Source organism: Aphelocoma coerulescens, chromosome 2 (genome assembly GCF_041296385.1).
Source record: "Aphelocoma coerulescens isolate FSJ_1873_10779 chromosome 2, UR_Acoe_1.0, whole genome shotgun sequence".
NCBI lineage: Eukaryota > Metazoa > Chordata > Aves > Passeriformes > Corvidae > Aphelocoma > Aphelocoma coerulescens.
In genome coordinates this window covers 42,800,891-42,819,065 of record NC_091015.1, presented here as the reverse complement: position 1 = coordinate 42,819,065, position 18,175 = coordinate 42,800,891, and the positions used below count along the sequence as shown (strand labels likewise).

The window sequence follows — 18,175 nt, the reverse complement described above, 5'->3', positions numbered from 1 at the left end:
AGTAAAAACATTATTTTTCCCTCTCTTTTAAAAGACAGGAAACACCAGATGGATAGGTGCTAATGAGTGAGCAGGGGTGCCCATTGTAGGCACTGGGTCCGGTGGCCTTTTTGGGGCCACAGAAGGTCAAGACAGCATTTCAGTGCAGATAATGAGGTTGTTTGGAAAGGATTTAGGGATGTACCTTCCATAGCTGGAGAAAAATAGATGAGACAGCACAAAATATTTTTTCAGGATGTATTCTGATGAAAAGTGGGAGATGGAGGTACTAGAAAGGGATGTGAGAGAGAGCAAGCAAATGTAGACATTGCACAAGTGAGAGGTGACATGGAAAAGCATGATGGGCACCAAGTGATGGGCTGAGAAAAGAAATCTGACAGGAGCATTCTCAGTAGCAAACAACTAGCCACAAGTCTGCTAGCCAAGGCCAGAAAACTAAACAGTACACTCCCCCAACATCCATGCCCATGTTGTGCGTGGGCAGTGTTTGGGGTTGAGCCAGTGCCACTATCATTGAGCTCATTGCCACCAAGATGAGCTGAGTGAGGAAGACTGATTCTTAGTTATTTTCCTACATGTAGCCAGAGAAATGCCCAGTAAAAAAACTAGTGTCTGAATTATGGAATAGAGTGCAGACAGGGTGGTGACTTGCTTCAGGGTACTTAAATAAGGAAATAAAGGGTAGAGGTTTGATCGCAGAAATGTACTGAATATCGGGTGTCCTTTTCATGTTGAGGACAGGTTTACTGTTGGGATTATTCATGGAAAGCTTCATCTAAGGCTATCATCATGTTGTTTTGTCTGTGAACTTTATATTAGTGCAGAGTTAAGTTGTTATACTATCAAGTTCTATAAAGATAGCACAAAGGATTCTTGAGTGCTAGGAGCCCACAAGCAATTCTTGACTCCGAGTCAAAATCCTTTTTCACTGAGCGACTACTCAGTTTCAGAAATAATTTTCAGGGAGCAGGAATCTTATCTACCATGATCCTTTCATTCATTACAACTCTCTCCCTAGTCTTTCTTAAATTTACTACTTTCAATCCACACTAGTCTGCCAGTTGTGAACTCTATGTAGATCTCTTGATATGTGATCTCTGAATTTGGTCCAGTGAATTTAAAAGAACTTAAGCAGTTACCCAGGTGCCAAAATAGAAGAGTTAAGCAATAAAAGACATTAGTAAGTGAACATTAATGCCAATAAGTAACAGGCTACATTTTTATTTCAGATGCAATCCCCCAGGGGGCATATTACATAGTTGTGCCATTGCAGCAGGAACCCCCTGAGGCACTGTAACTCAGCGACACACCTTCTCCTCTACTATTCCCTCAGGCAGTCATTTACCTCTGGCCTAAATCAGAAATAAAATAATATTCCACCCTTCCTCCCTCAACCCCCCCAGGCACTCACCATCTCAGCTGAGCTGGCCAGAGAGAAAGGACCCCAGGCTCTATTCATTTCCCACCCTCCAACTTCTAATCCCCAGGGAGGAAGTGAGCAGATGTGTGGCCCTGCTTGTTTCGTGCACCTGGACAAAGCCTGGGCAATCCATGTGGGGTTGTAAGTGGGTTCTTACTCCCTCAGGCAGCAGCATCCTGCACACATGTAAAGCAAAGCATTGAGCTGTTCTTCCTTCTGGCTCCCTAGAATGCAAGTTCAACTACTGCATGCCCTTTCTCCTACAGCCAAGAGGCTTTTTTATGTCTGAATTATACCCTTTTTAAAAAGCATAACCATCCCACCCTGTCACCATCCAAAGAACACAGGACTTTCCCCTCAATCCCAAAATATTTTACTCTGAACCTAGGTCTGGGCTCCAAAATGGTCATGTGGCTGCTAAGCAAAACGGTGTCAATCTGACCCATGGCACAGGGTCCCAGCTGGAAGGGGGTGACATTCCTTGGAAAACAATGGAAATATTTTGAGAAAAAATAACTCCCATTTTAAAGGAAGTTATTGGAGAGGGCAGGTGGAAAGAGGAATTAGAAGGGAGTCTCTGTGTGCCTGTAACAATAGCAAAGCTGATGGCCGTGACCCAGAGCAGCTGGAGCAAAGCTGTCCCTTTGCTTACCCCAAATTTTCTGCACTCCCTCTGGATTTACTTCTTTACTTCTGTGTTTCTCACCTGGGGTCTGGTATATGAGTTGGCGTGGTAAGGGATGTGTTTTGTCATGCCATTTGATCTAGGAAAAAAACCCTCACAGAGAAGCAGTAATGCCTGCAAGTACTCTGGCACTCTACCTTGTATCTCCTGGGAAACCTGTACAGACTATACTAGCAAAATACCTCTGCTGCATGTGCTTCCATTGGAAACACTCCAAGGATGTCTGTGTGAGGAAGCACCACTGCTGCCTGCCTAAGAGCATAATTCTTTGCACAGTAGGTTGCTGTAGATGACTAAAGATGAGAATGAACCATAAAAGAGCAAGAGGAATTTGAACTCCTCCTTTCTATGAAAACTGGCTGAGGCAGTTGGGGTTGTTCAGCCCAGAGAAGAGAAGGCTCCAGGAACACCTTATTATGGCCTTTTGGTACTTAAGGGCTACTTATGGGAAAGATGGGGACAAACTATTTGTAGTTCCTTATAGCAACAGGACTAGGGGTAATGGTTTGAAACTAAAAATTATAGAGTCAGACTAGACATAAGGAAGAAACTTTTTTGCAATGAGAGCGGTGAAGCACTGGAACAGATTGCTCAGAGAGGTGGTAGATGCCCCATCCCTGGAAACATTCAAGGTCAGGTTGGACAGGGCTCTAAGCAACCTGATCTAGTTGAAGATGTCCCTGCTTATTTCAGGGATTGAACTGCATGACGTTTAAATGTCCCTTACAACCCAAACTGTTCTATCATGAAATCCCACCATGGGCCACTAGATCAGGTTGCCCAGATTCTATGAATTTATGATTCATCTAAAAAGAAGTTGCAATTTTTAACCAGTAAAAGCCACTGCACAGTGATCCCACAGTACCCCTAACAGGGTAAATAAAGGAACATTTTTTTCCTCTCACTGCTGCAGCAGAGACATGGAGACTCCACATGAGCAGCAAAGGGATATCAGCATGCACAGTAACACCATAGCCACCCAAGGAAATGGCAATAGCTGGGGAGATGGATGAAAGCCCCCACTTCTCTTCGCTGGGTCACAGGAAAAGGTGGTGAGAGCACACCATGGAGGTCTGGTTTCAGAATAGAAATCTAACAAAAAGCAAGTGTGATGTTTTAAAAATAAAATCTTACACCTTTAGCAGGTTTAATTGGGGTGCTTTGAAGGGCAGGGTCAATCAAGACCTTATATGTAATCTCACACCAGGTTTTCAATATGTGTGGATGGAAAAAACCCTTTAAGGCCAAAATTCATTGGCCTCACTGCAGCTATCCCGAGTTACACTGGCCAGTGAGGTGGTCACAAGAATTTTTATAAACTTATATAAAGCTGCCAATCCCACTCTTACTATGATCACTGGAATACCCATTAACTCTGTCTGCTTTACAGTGGAAATGGATTTAACTAACATTCAAAGTTAGCCTGATCATTGAGGTGATTTTATTTTAATCTTAAGAATAACACCAGCTGAGCTGTGCCCAGAAAAGGCATTTGATTCATTCACACTTTTAAACAAACAAATGAAAATGCCAAAAAGAATGTAATTGACTGATGAAACGAAGATGAAAACAGGCTATGCATGCAGAAATATAGGGACTTGTGAACATCCACTGAAGTTCAAAAAAAATACACATGGGAAACATTTCAGTGTGTGAAAATTTAAAAAAAAAATGCAAAATAGGAAACTATCAAGAACATGGGAGAGTGGCTGGTCAATTAAGTACTGTGTAAACATTTCCAATTTTCTTGTAGTAAATTATTTATTTAGCCCTTGCATGCCATCAATATATTTTACAAGTTTAATACCCAAATTATAGCTACCCACCCATTTAAGGCCCTGTAAATGAGTTCTGACTTATCAATGTGAATTCTTGTTCTAGGCAATGTCAAATTTAGATTGGATTTGGATGTATTGCTCTTACCCTTATCAAGAAGTTTTGCTAGTGTGGTATTTTATTGCTATATTTAAAATGGAAAGTGCTTTTAAATAGACTTGCCTGGACAACACAACTGGTCACAGCTCAGATATGTCATTTCCCAGTTTAAAAACCCATCCTAATCCAGGCAGGAGGTCTTGGAGATGTAGCAGAACCCATTTATACCCATTGAGATTGCGTTTGGCTGCAATCTCAATCCTTTGCGATGAAGTGGAAGAGCTACTGTGACAACAATGACTTTAATCTAAAGTAAGGATAGCTGGAACTCTTAAGTAATAAAACCAAATGGTAATCTGCATGTTTCCTGATACTTCATAAGAAAAGCCAGCAGTAAAGAATTCAAATGAACAAGTGTAATGACTTCCTAAAGTACATTGCATTACATTTGGTCATGCTTGTGCCTCTTATCCATGTTTCACTTTTTAGTAAAGCTAGGCAGCATACCTAGGAGCAAAGGTGAAGAATTATCAGTAGAGGAGAATAATATGTAAGAGACCGACTAATCAAAAAGGAACGTAAAAATAAGAACACTGTTGTGTAAAATTATATCAAAGCAACACAAGTATCTGGAAAACAGAAAAGAAATCAAGCAGAAACATTACTTTCATTTGACTAACTAAAAGCAGGATGTGCCCAGTACAGGAGTCATTTGGAAGGTTAATAAAAACAGCATTTGTATTCATGAGATCAAAGCTAGCTGAGATTTGCATCTCTGTACCAAAGGGCATATCCAGTAAGAGGACAAAACAGAGAGGGAGCAAGTATTGGATAGGTTTGTAAGAGCTGAGAATGATGGCCTTCTTATTGTTGGCTGCAGTCTGCAACCAGTGTTTCTGGGCCACAACTCTGTAGAGCATAAAGTGAAGACCCTGAGGCAGAAAGAAGGCTGGACTGAAGACTGCCAGGAAAGCAGAGGAATGTGGGAGGAAAGCTCAGAGGAAGAAAGGGAGTTCTGATCTGAGAGGCATGCTCAGGGGAGATGGAGACCTGGAAACTACCAATAGTGTGTGGGGCTGTTCATTAAGTTTTTGTGCTCTGATGTCCCAGTGCTTATTCTAAGTGCAGTCTTGGGGCTCAGCAAAGACATACAGCTGCAGTAAGGCTTGCTACATCCTGCTATGGGGCAATGATGGGGAAAGAGTCTATCCGACTACAGCACGAACAAAGCTTTGGTGATGGACCCATCTGCTATAGACAATCAGAGGAAATGAGAATTGCAACAGAACAGCACGGGTTTGGCACAGTAGGACAAGCATAAGGGGTTGATACAGCCTGTTAAGAGGGCATGAAGACAGCACAACTGGCAAAGCAGGCAGAGCAAGGATCTAGGGATGCAAGTACAGATCCAGCTCTCTAGATATTCAGGCTCAAGTTACCCACTAACAATATACAGCTGCATCGGAATTGACAAGCATGCATAGTGAGGAAGAAGGGAGCTTCCAGGCAGGCATTTTGCAGCCATTGTCATTAGATGCGCCTCATGCACCAGGAGCAGTCCAAAAGTTTGGCATTTCAGCTATCAAGAATCCTACAGTTGTCCCTGGAAGGAGACAAGCTCCTCCAGAGTAGATTTCATCACACCTCTTCTCACACTTGTTTTACAATGGGATGACGTTTTCTCAGTTGCTGGCTTAGACTAGAAACCTCATTTCTTTTTTAGATGGGCAACAATATAGAATTTGAATCCCACCCTTAGTATGTGTAACTGACCTGTCAAGGAGGTCAGGATCACTGATATCAGCAGCCTGATACAAGCTGCTCTCCTGGACCTGTGGCTGATATCTCTGTCATGTACTTCTCACCTTGCATTCACCCAGATGACTTACTTCAAAAGCCCTAGTTGGGAAAACTACAGTGCTTATACAGCTCCATAAAGTACAGTACCTCTTCTTGAAATCACAACTGTTCCTTTTGCTATTTGCATGTGCACTTGCTATCTATCTCAGCCCAATACAACTGTTGATTGTTGGAAGGTACAGCTAACATTAATCAGCATAGATGACCCCTTGTATATTGCAGTAATTTCTGGTTAGGGCTGTTTGCCGCCTCTCTGCCTCTGCTGTGTTGTTTTGAGGGGTCCACAACATAGCTGAAAACAGGCTAAATCCATTTTTTTCTGTCCCTATCTGAAGATTTACAAATGTTAAGCTTTTTAAGATAAATACTAAAATATCTAATTTTTTTAAATTTATTTTTTGCTTCTGAATTTAGTGGGCACACAATTGTTCCAGCATTCAGTCCTTTTAATAACTTCATCCTAAATCAAGTTTATATACAAGCCACTTAAAATACCCTTCCAGCTAACTTGTTATGGGTGCTGTGTTATGTCACATTGATCTCTCCTAGGAATTTACAAATTCATCATAGATTACTGTTTCCCAGACTTGCTCCTGCTCCCACTGAATTCAGCCATAAAACTCCCATTGCGTTCAGGGCCAAAATGATTGGGTCACTGAGTCCTACTATTATTTCAAGTTCTGGTTTATTCTACAGTTTCTATCCCATGTGACTTTAGTCTGTTTTGGATCTGCTGAACAGCACAGTCCACTTGAAGGAGGCATGTTAGTTGTGACAGCATCATACAAAGTCTTGTCAGGATCTACTTCTCCTCTGCTGCATAAATGCAGTACATTGTTTATACGTTTCTAGTTAGTCCTCTGTATTTCATAATCAGCTCTCCTTTTTTTAATTACTTAACCTGACTGTGTAACTGTGGTCACATGCTAAGACTAAAATCGTGCTATTGATGAACTGTAGGAGTGGGAAGGGATGGGGGGAAATCTCCTCTTGAACTATAAATAGTCCTTACAAAGTGAAAACAACCTAACCTTGTTAATCACAAATTAGGAAGGAGTGTGCCAAAAATAGCACGACGATGGGGTGTCAAATCAAACGCCTCTGAGCAGGTAGTTTGTACAATACCAGGTGACTATAGCTGTTGTGGGAATATCCTTGCTCAGGAAAACAGTCTAACTCAGTGCCAACTAGCCATCAATGACTGGCTTTCTCAGGGACCCTGTTTAAAAGGCATCTGAGCAACAGAAATGAGTGATATACTCCGTTCCTCCTGCATTACTTGGTCTCACTGCCAGTACAGTATAGTTGTAATCTAAAACCAGACAGTTGTTTGTACAGTAGTGTAAGAATCTAACAATGGCTGTGCCAAATAACTCTCCCACACAATTTCTGAGATAACTAAATATAAGTTTGCATTAACAATTCACCCTGCAGAGTTTGCTAAGCTGCTTTCTCCCAGCAAGCTGAAGGTCTCCTGGATTTTCAGGCTTCATGACAAAGCCTTCTGGCTCACACAGTTTGATCAATTTCTAATCTTGATTATGTTCAAATATTTTATAATAAGAAAATGCATTTTTTCCACTCCTAGACTCCCATCAGAGTGTTTATTATATTAGATACATTACATAAGCTGGCACTTTAGGTGCTTTATGGGTTTTCCATACACCCTTATTTGCTAATGGCTAGCCTGACTTTGTGAGTCTACTGCAATTTTTGACCTTTCTTAGTAGTGGGAACCTGGTTTGAATAATGTTTATAGTACCTTTAAAAAGAGACATCATAGAAATGAAAAAAATTCATAATAATTATGATAAAAATATTTCCTTTATATGATACTTCAGCCAACTTTCTTTCACAGGCTGAGTAGTGTCTTTCCAAAAACTTTCAGCATGTACCTTTATTTTTCTCAGCTGTGGATTCCAGGATGAAAAACAAACCACTTGGATTAAAAGCAGAAATAGACTAAATATGGCAATCTCTGATGAAAGGTAAGACTCTTTGCTAGAAGTTCCATGCCCAGTGACCAGGCTCAGTAACTTCATCCAACTTACTGACATTCTGCTTTTTCATGGTTTAAGAATTTCAAACATGCAAAATCTCCCATTATATTTATAAGCTAATGGCCCTGATTTTGAAAGATGCCGACACCATCAGGCCCTGGGATTTTAGTTTGAAGGTAATGCTCACCAGCTGGATAGGAAGTTCTGGATTGGTGATCCCACTCTGAGCCATTTTCAGCCCCACTAGAAGATGTATCAGCCTTGCTCAGGTGAGTGAGAAGAGATGGTAGGATTAAGCCTGCTATATGATAAGATACCATCCCCGGATCTGACACTTTGGTGGGAAAGAATTTAAAGTAATTGTGGTGATAGCCAACTGGAAGAACTTTTACTGGTATACATAAGAGAGTCATAGAACCATAGAATGGTTTTGGTTGAATGGTACCTTACATATCATCTAGTTCTAACCCTCCTGGCATGGGCAGGGACACCTCCCACTAGGCCAGGTTGCTCAAAGCCTCATCCAACCTGGCCTGGAACAGTTCTCCGGGCTGAAAGACCCCAGCTCTTTCAGTCTGTCTTCACAGGAGAGATGACCCAGCCCTCTGATCATCTTTGTGGCCCTCCTCTGGACCCACCCCAGCAGGTCCACATTTTTTTTATGCTGGGGAGCCCAGAGCTGGACACAGCACTCCAGGTGGGGTCTCATGAGAGCAGAGGGGGAGAATCACCTCCCCTGACCTGTTGGTCATGCTGCTCTTGATGCAGCCCAGGATACAGTTGGCTCTCTGGGCATGCAGTTGGCATGCTGGGTCATGTTGCACTTCTCGTCAATCAACAACCCCAGGTCCTTCTCCATAGGGTTGCTCTTGAACCATTCCCTGCCCAGCCTGTATTTGTGCTTGGGATTGCCCCAGCCCAGGTGCAGGACCTTGTTGGACTTCATGAGGTTCACAAAGGCCCAGCTCTCATGCCTGTCAGGGTCCCTCTGGATGCCATCCCTTCTCTCCAATGCCACAACCACACCAGTTGGTATTGTTGACAAGCTTGCTGAGGGTGCGTGAAATCCCACTGTCCCTGTCAACAACAAAGGCGTTAAACAGCGCCAATCCCAATGCAACCCCTGAGGAACACCCCTTGTCACTGGCCTTCACCTGACAGTGAACAAGAATTTACAAAACATTTGGGAAAAGCTTTCCCACCTCATAAACAAGTATGAATATTTACCAGGTAGGCCTGCTCCTTAATACACTTGCAGTTACTTTACAAAGATGCAGTACAGGGAGATCTGCTCTTAATTATCTTAAAATACAGCCACAGGAAATAGCATAAGGCTGTCATAGGCTTTGCAACCTAGAATTCCTACTTTTAATCAGCAATAGTAATTTTAAATTCAGCTTCTTAAAAGTCTTAGTAAAATTTACCTTAGGGAACAATAAAATGGCAATTAGGTATGACAAAGTTATGTAGCAGAAACAATTAGTTATTACCTCAATAAAAAAAAGGAAAGATGAGACTGTGAACTTATCAGCCCAGTTCCAGGAAACAGGATAGCCTTCTTGACCTTAATGCAAAAAGCCCAAATATTTGGAGATGGTAATTTTGGTATCTCTCTAAAGAAACCAGGGCTTTTTTCTCTTTTTGATTGCCCAACTTACTACTGATACTTCACTATATTAATTTAATGGCATTGATCAGTCACTCTGATAAATCATCGTGTATTTGCTTGCATTACAAGTCTCCTAATACATTTCCACATTGTGAAGAAAGTGCTGCAATGTACCCCAGATAGTCACTAGGTGGTAACATATGCAGACTTGAGCATACCTGCAAATCCTGCACATTCTCATCCAATGTTTGTCCACATTAGAGAAATTTAGTTAATCTTCTGAAGGAACAACATCAAGTTTGTAGTGTCTCATAATGTTTGATAGACACAAAACCCTGAGAGCTCATTAGTTGATTAAAGCCAGCCGGGAGCTTAGCTGTCCTTCATGCTGCTCTGGAGAGTCCTGTAGCCATGTTCACCTCCATGCTTGCCTGTGAAGCCTGGTCTGTAGGAATCCCTGTGAAACTTGATATGAGAGTTTGGAAAGGTATGTGTTTTCTATTAAATGCTATCAGCCTTTCACGAAAGGATAAAGAAGTTGCGGTTTGCAAGTTTCTGCCTTGGTGCTTTTGATATATTTGCCGAGTGTTTCCTGCTAATACAGGGCAAGGTTGCCCCACGCACCCACGCCAGGGAATAAGGAATTGGCTCTCTGGGTGGCCCCTGCACATTGACTGTCTGTGCCTGACGGGCAGAGCAGGCTGCCAGGGAGCCTGTGGAGCCCCAGCCCGCTGCTCGCCTAGCCCAGCACCCCAGTGGGAAGTAATTTACTGGCGATCTGGGCCAGGAGCAGTCTGCTTTGCTGTCTGATTAATGGGAGAACCACAGACGAAAGCATCATTCCCTGACTCCCAGAGCTAGGCAGTGGAGACCAGCTCTCATCTCTGTTTTAGGAGCAGCTTGCTGTCTGGCAAGCACCAGGGTAGACCCAAACCCACCCAGGTGAAGCTGTGCAGCACTTCCAAGGCTCAAAATCTGTTTGCCCCATTTGTGGGGGGCTTAGAGGGGATGGCAAACTGTAGGCCAGATTTATTGCTCCTTTCTAAAAACATGTAACAGTTTTCCTGCAAAATAGCGAAGAAGAGAGAGGAAGGAAGACATGAGGTTAGCTAAGAAGCTACATACAAGATGGTCCAGGTAAAGACATCAAGAGGGAGAGAGGCTGATTCTCAAATTTTCATCTGCACAGAGCTGGAAAGTTTTCTGCCTCTAAGCAAGTAGCACTATTTTAAACCGTGGTCTCCTATTTCTGAGTTAATAGTGTGCCCTGAGGAAAGGGAGGTGACTGAAACAGAAGCATGTGGGGTTTATTTGGATTGTCCCAGCTACTGAGTCTGCCCTGCAGCTTACTAAATGATTGGCACATTAATTTTAAAAAATCCCCAGTCATTTTTAATACAAACGTGTTTTGTCCATTCTCCCCCTCCTTTGAGATATTTACAATAGGCTTAGCCAGAAAGAGGAACAAAGTGAATGAGCTGTAGAAATGCTAATTCTGAAGGCCTGTTTCCTTACCTCGATTATGTACGTTATGTTGCCTAATACAGCAATTTAAGAATGATATTTTCTAAACCATCTGATGCAATACATGACACCTGGCACACTGAAAAGGAATTTGAGAGTCTGTAGGGGTTTATTCAGTATTTTATCATCTGCTAGCTATATCTATAGGAACATAGCAAATGCTCATTCACTTATCATCTTGGTCTGCACAAGGCACATTTTCTCTGCAATGCAAATGGAATAATGGAAGATTGAATCAAGAATAGCAAATAGATCCATGTGGTCATTGTATGGAACTATGACTTCATGACACCCAGAGAGGTTGTAGAGTCTCCTTTCCCAGAGATATTAAAAACCCACCTGAACATGATCCTGTGCAACCTGCTCTAGGTGAACCTGCTTTATCCAGGGGGTTGGACTAGATGATATCCAGAGCTTCCTTCCAGCTCCAGTCATTCTCTGTGATTCACATTGATTGAGTCAAAGGACTTTTGTCAGACTTTTTTATTCATGTTGGTTTCCTCTGGCATCCATTTGTGTAAGAGTGATCAGATTGTTATTGTAATCCTTTATTGTAAATATGGTGATTCGGTAACACATACAGTGATTTAAGAAAGTAAATACTGATAGCTAGTTCATGATGGTTGATACAATTTAGAGAGATAGAAAAGAAAATGCAGTACCTGAAATACTCACATTTAAAAATTCAAACCTAATCTAAATTTTAGTAAGTTAGAAACTGTCTGACCACCCACATGCAAAACAAACCAAAACCAAAACAAAAACAAACAACAAAACCCCCCCAACAAACAAACAATAAAACCCACACTAGTGTAAATTTCTGAAGCGGGAGGAGAATCTTAGAAATCATTTTTAAAAAGGGGGCTAAACCAGACTGAAAATTATCTAGCTCTTCTCCTGACAGTTTAAAACAACTTTCAGACACAATGTTTCCACAACTTCCCTACATGGCCAACAGCAATCCCTGGCTACCTGTGTTGTTAGCTGTCTATATTGCTTTTTTTTTGATGTCTAGTCTAAACCTCCTTTGCTGCAATTTAAACCAAACACTCTCTGTTTTGTCACCAGTGGACACAGAAAAGTTTATTTCCTTTCTGTCTAAAGTGCCTTTTACATATTTGAAAACTGCTGACCATGCTTTAGAGCAAAAAATAATGCAAAAAATAATGCATCCGTTGGCACTGCAAGGTCAAATTTAATCCTTAGTAGTACAAATCCTGACATCTTTTTTCAGGATCTGAAAGAGGCATGGCATGGCCAAGAAGCTGTTGCCAGACAACGAGATGAAGGTGCTGTAGACTTGGCTACTGCCATACGAGGAACACACCTAGCAAAGCAGGATGGAAGGAGGAAGGACATGGTGAGCTCTGAAGATACCCTGCCAATTCTCCTAGAATAGGAGTTCCCATCTCCAGTAACACTTGAGGACAAGCAGCAGTGACTGGGATAAGCATCCTGCTAGCACCTCCAGGGATCTGGCTAGCCTAAGCCCTGTTGGTCTGCTGGTCAGGGATAGCCCACAGGGCAGAATGAGGCTAAGAAGTAGGATGCATCTGAAGTTCTCCTTGGATTTTCAGAACCCAAAGGATTAATTCATTCAGTATGATTTAGATAAATTTCTGTGGCTCTAATCTAAACCTTTTATAGTTCATAATGCTCTTGATTTGCAAGGGGAAGTTGGCACTCTTGAGAGAGAGCTACATGTGATTACTAAAAATATTCCATTTTAAATATAAACAAACTTATGGCATCATTTTTATTTCGTAGTGTTTAGATTGTATCTGTGGCCTCACAAGGAAAGGGATTCTTTTAACAAGCTTTAAAGAAGAGCCAAAAAAAAATGGTGGTCTAGTGCATTCTTGTTAACATCAAAATTAATTACCATAGACTTATATTTTTAAAAACAGTTCTTAAAAACTGCTATAATAATTCTCCCTCAGAAAGCAAAGATAATTACACGGTATTGTTGCGCCGGCTTTGTTTATGCTGTTCATGTTCTAGGTGATATGAAGAGTTATTCTAATTGTGAGTGTTCATACATGCTTAAGTCTATGTGAAAAGCTCCATCACTAGGAAGGAAGACCTAACCTAGAGCGATAACTTAAGGCTAGACACTTATGTGGCTACTAGAGAGGAAAGCAGATTCGTTTCTTTTGCCATATGATTCTCCTCCCCCTCCTTTTTTCCTTTCCTTTTTAGTTCCTTGGCTCTCTTTGATTTACGCTCTTGCTGGTCCACTGTTTTGAGAACCTGATGTTGTGGAATCTTTAAGTCATCTGTGACCTAGGTCACTACAGACAGGAGCAATTTAGTAAAAGTATTAATTGAAACTCTCTGGCAAGCCCTACTTCTGCAGATGAAGTTACACATCAAACCTACGCAGACTGCAACTACACTTCCGAACAGACTAAGATTTTCAATATCTCATAAACAGGCTCCTCAATCACCAGAATCTAATAAGACTATAATCATCATTGACACTATAATGATTAAAATGAATAAAACCCATTAAGAAAAGTCATGTTGAGTTATTAAAAGTTTCGCTCTGTGTGATATGTAATCTTTTATCCATTTTTTATGATGAAATCTGTAACCATCTATCCACAAAAGACCATTAATTTACTGCTCTGTGGATGTTACCATGCTCTTTAGTTTAACAGCTTATCATTGATTTCTTGAGGGAGATATTATATTTGGAGAAATACACATGGAACTAAAGCCAGTACGTTGCTGTAAATTTGCCACTGACAGGATGATCAAAGTATTTTGGTCTAGTCAGAGCAGAGGGCTGGTGTACAAGTTCAGAAGAGCCTATGGTCATATCCCTGCTCTTGTAAGCAGACCCCGAGGCAAGGCAGCAGATACATGTTTTCAAGAATCACAAACTCTTGTAAGAAAAGGTCATGTGCACTGCAGGGGGAAGCACAATAAAATTTCCATTAACTAGAGCCTAGTTAACCGGCTTATTGGCATCTATTAGAAACAAATTGCAAACAAAACTGATCCTATTATAAACTTCCCCTTGTTCCCTCAGTAAAACAAAGTCACTGAATGACCCACAAAAGAGGAGGAACACAGTTTGTCAGATGACTTGCTTTATTTTCGAGGGAAGTATTATGTTTCACCCACTGAAGGGTCTGCAGTCATGACTGGCAGAAAATTACATAGTTATGGGAAATACATGAATCAGTGCATCAAAAGTAACCTGGAGAGGGGAGGCAATGCACTTCTGCTCACATTCTTTTAATAGGGACTTTTTTTCCTCCTAGGCAAACAGCAATAAAAAAATGTGAATGGAAGGATGTGTACACAAACTTTCTGTCTAAGTGGTGGGAGAGCACTCTTTCTGAAGTGTACATTTTCTCATAATAAACCCAGCTCCAATATCTTTATTGCTCATCTCCTTTTTAATCTTATTAACAATAAAGCCTAAAAATGTTTTGAAGAAGTCAAATAAAGGGTGTCCTCCTTTTTTTCTGAACATTCTTTCCATTTACCTGGATTACTAATAAACTGTCTTTCCCAATGTTTTTAATTTTCAGATGGTGAAAAGTCACTCAAAAGCAGTGAGGATATGACCATTATTAATTGCTGAGAATCTGACCCATTCTCTGTATTTTCCATCTTCCTGTTTTTTCCTTCAGGCACCTCTTAGCACTTCAGATATAGCTATGAATCAAATAAAATTCCTCTGGGTTTATCTGAACCACATGCCACAAGCCAGTACCACAGAAATGTAAGTCCCTTTGCAAAGGGAATAAAACAAAAAATATTTGCTTTCCAAACAAATATAGGCATGACAATTATAAAAGTCAAATATCACCTTCCTCTTAGCAAAAGAAAGTAGGGGATGGAGGATGCAGGAGCACGGAATATGCAATAATGACTGTGGATATTACTTCAACATAGAATACAGCTATAGGGAAAATGCTGTGATTTTAGCACTCCATTCAGAGGCAAAGGTGTGCCAAGGAATTCACAGAGGAGCTTGCTCTGGCCAGCCCTGCCCTTTCAAATGCTCTGCCAATGCAGGATGTTGCTTATCTGAAAAAAACAATTTTCTCAGCAATGCTTTTGAAAGAGTAATAGAAAGGCTTGAAGTAATTGTTGTAGGAGCAGTTTGGGAAACAATTCTAAAAGTTACATCTTTCTTTCAGGGTTAAAACTGAGCCTTACTTCGAGGATCCTGGCAAATACCTGTCATGATCATCTATTTTTATACAACAGCTACATGCTCTACTGCAAAAAAAAAAAAACAAACACAAGATGAAGGAGACCACCTACTCTGACCTACTCGGGCGTCCTTCCTGTAGTCTGGATCCTGGATTTACTGAGTTCTACTGCAGCATTTGTGGGTCCCTGTGATGCTATTTTTCTTCCTTTGCAAGTGTAAGCGAGAGATTAAAATGCTATTGCGCAAATCCTCCAGAGTCACAGAGCCTCTTGCCATGGGGGATCCCTCACATTGATCAGCCTGACGCTTTGCAGAGCACAAGCCAGGCAGCTCAGTGCAGCTGTCAACAGATTGATACCTATGACTTAGGTGAATCTGAAGCATTTCAGTTCCTTGGCCATATGTTGATTGAAAGCCATTAGTAGAAAATGGGTAGTCTGAGGTATTTATGGTGAACTCTGCAATCATCTATCCTTTGAAGAGCATTAATTTACTGCTCTGCACATGTGACCACGCTCTTTAATTTAACAGCTCATCTTGCTGGGGGGCAGGGAATTTGTTAGTAACAGATTATTCTGATAGGTGACCCATATTCCATGTTGCAAAAAATGGGGCTCCTGCCAGACCTTCCTTCACTCCAACTCTGGTCAGTGGTTTGATTCTGTGTAAGTCATATAACCCCGTATTGGGAAACACTTGAGAAAGGAGGCTCAGACTGCTGTGCCTTTCTGCATACTATCCCCAACCCAGCCATTGACAGAGCACATGCCTAATCAGGAGGAAAAAAATCCAAATCCAAGTTCAAATTCCAGTTGCATGCCAAAGTGCTGGTATTTCTTCATGATCCTTGCAACTAATTCACTAAAACCCTGAAGCATGACTTGACTACAGTCATGTATCAATACAGAGCTTCAGGTAGTATGAAAGCAAAGTTTTCTCCCCTACTCCTGGACTAAAAAATGAGAGAGAGGGAATAAATAGGAAAATTTGTGGCTTAACAGACGTTTGATTCTTCAATAAATACTGCAAACCACAGTTTGTTATCAAAAGATTTGAAGATGAACGTTATTAGGTAGATGAGAGCTTGTTAAGGAGTATTCTATGGTAGTGAATGAGGTAAAACAGAGGAAACTGTCTCCATCCTGGAAGGAATATTTACTTTAATACACTATAGGAAAAAGGTAAACCGATTGCTAAGATGTGCATAATTTTTAAGATATTCATTAATTTCATTTTTTCTTTATATTACTGAAAATACACATCTTTCAGCAAGGCAGTGAAGAGTTTGTTGCATGAATGTTTCCCTGTTATTAATCTGAACTGTAGTTAATTATAATCTTTTGAGATGACTATTATACTGATCAGAAAAGTGAGGGAATTGTGAGGGAGTGGCAGTGCTTACAGGAAGGATGAGAAAACAAGTCACTTTGAGAGTTTTAGCAAATCTGTTCAATGGTAAGGGATGATTACGGACTGACGAGTCAGCTGTTCCACAATTACAGGTACAGAGAGCAATAAAATCTTGCTGAGTTTGGCTATTGAAATTATATGGTTTCATAAATAGTATAATATTGTTCTCAGCAGTTAAAAGGTGTATTTTAAGGATGACCACTTTAGCACACATAGAACTATCAGTGGCTGAAGGTTACCAGGCCACCTGCTAAATGATAATATAAATCCACAGAATTACTTGATAGGAAAGTAATTGCTGAAGCTTTGCTCTTGTTGTGAAATTATAGTTTACTGAGTAGGCAATATTTTCACTGTAAATATTTTCCTACAAGTATATCAAGGGAAAGAGGGCAGAAGAAATTTTTTGCTAGTGTGTGTCTCAAGAAGGAGTACTACATTTTATCATAAAAATGTTGTAATAGTTGGTCTATTTTTCCTTCCAGCTGGTGCAGAAAAAGAGCTATTTTCTTTTTCCTTTCTTGCTCAAACTTTATGTCTAGAACTGTAACGTCAGCACTGTCTATAGTTGGTGATAAGGGCATGCAGCTACAGATTGCCAGATGTGACTGCATCAGGAGAGTGGGGTGTTGAATGACACCTTTTGTTTCCTAAACAAGGAATGTCTGCCCTCGGCAAAACACAAGATATGAGGAATATGAGCTAGCTTGTCCTGCTTTAGCCCCCAGTTATGTCTTGCAATTGATCCTGACCCTAGTCTGGTGGGAAGCTCTTTCCTCCCTGCTCTCTGACTATATATTTATAGGCAGAGGGAGATGAGGAATTTCATAAACAGCTCAGTGAAGCTGGAGAAGCCACTCAGAGTACTGGCAACCCTTTATGGACAATTGGCATGCCAAAGTCCTGCCCAAGGTGGTCAAAAAATTACTTACTTTGCAAAATATTAAGCAGATCTTTGGATACCCCCTTAAGTGATAATCCCTTAGCAGCCAGGCCCCAGACTTCATCCCTTTCAGTCTAAAAATCAGCTAAAGTTTCCTGAGGACTGGCCCGTAAGATTGCTATTATTTCATAGTCTGAAAAGTTATCCACAGCTTTCATCAATCATCATGCAAGTGAACTTTGCTCTGCAAGTCCAATGACATCTTGATGTTCTTTTTTATAAAATGTTCTTTTTCTGGAGTATTTTTTGCTAAAGGACATATAACTGATACTCAGGAGTATTCACCATGCAGCAAGCTTATAATACTAAGTCTTATAGTCATCAAATTGCAAATGTCTTGCTCTCACGGTGGATGCAAACAAGGTCCAAAGAGTTCTCAAATGAACCCAGACATTGCAAAATTTAATGCAAATTACTGACATGAAAAACTCTGCCAGTATTTAAAATGATTAAACATATGGGTCTATAGAAAGTCATCTTTGAAGGCTCATTTCCTCAGGAGTAAAGTGCATGGGCTTTCAAAGGAACTATTAGGAATTGTCTAGGTATAATTAAAATTACATAATTCATAAATAATAAATCCCTTTTTTTTCAATTACTCTTCTATGTAATTATACATCAGTGCTTAATTGATATTTAGCTCTGTGAGTACCTAGGTCTTTATGTAAAAGCAGG

The 18,175-nt window shown here is 40.7% G+C and overlaps 1 long non-coding RNA gene across 2 annotated transcripts in view; it reads left to right on the top strand.

Annotated features, from left to right (window-relative positions):
• Window positions 1-15,333, top strand: part of LOC138105707 (uncharacterized) — a 44,273-nt gene extending 28,940 nt beyond the window's left edge. Inside the window, exons 3-5 of one of the 2 annotated variants that reach the window (XR_011148625.1) lie at window positions 7,751-7,828; window positions 12,208-12,333; window positions 15,131-15,333. This is a non-coding gene — a long non-coding RNA (uncharacterized lncRNA). Of the gene's footprint in view, window positions 1-7,750; window positions 7,829-12,207; window positions 12,334-14,617; window positions 14,710-15,130 lie in introns of both variants that reach the window. The other variant, XR_011148626.1, reaches the window with a different exon arrangement.
• Window positions 15,334-18,175: the final 2,842 nt, after the last annotated feature.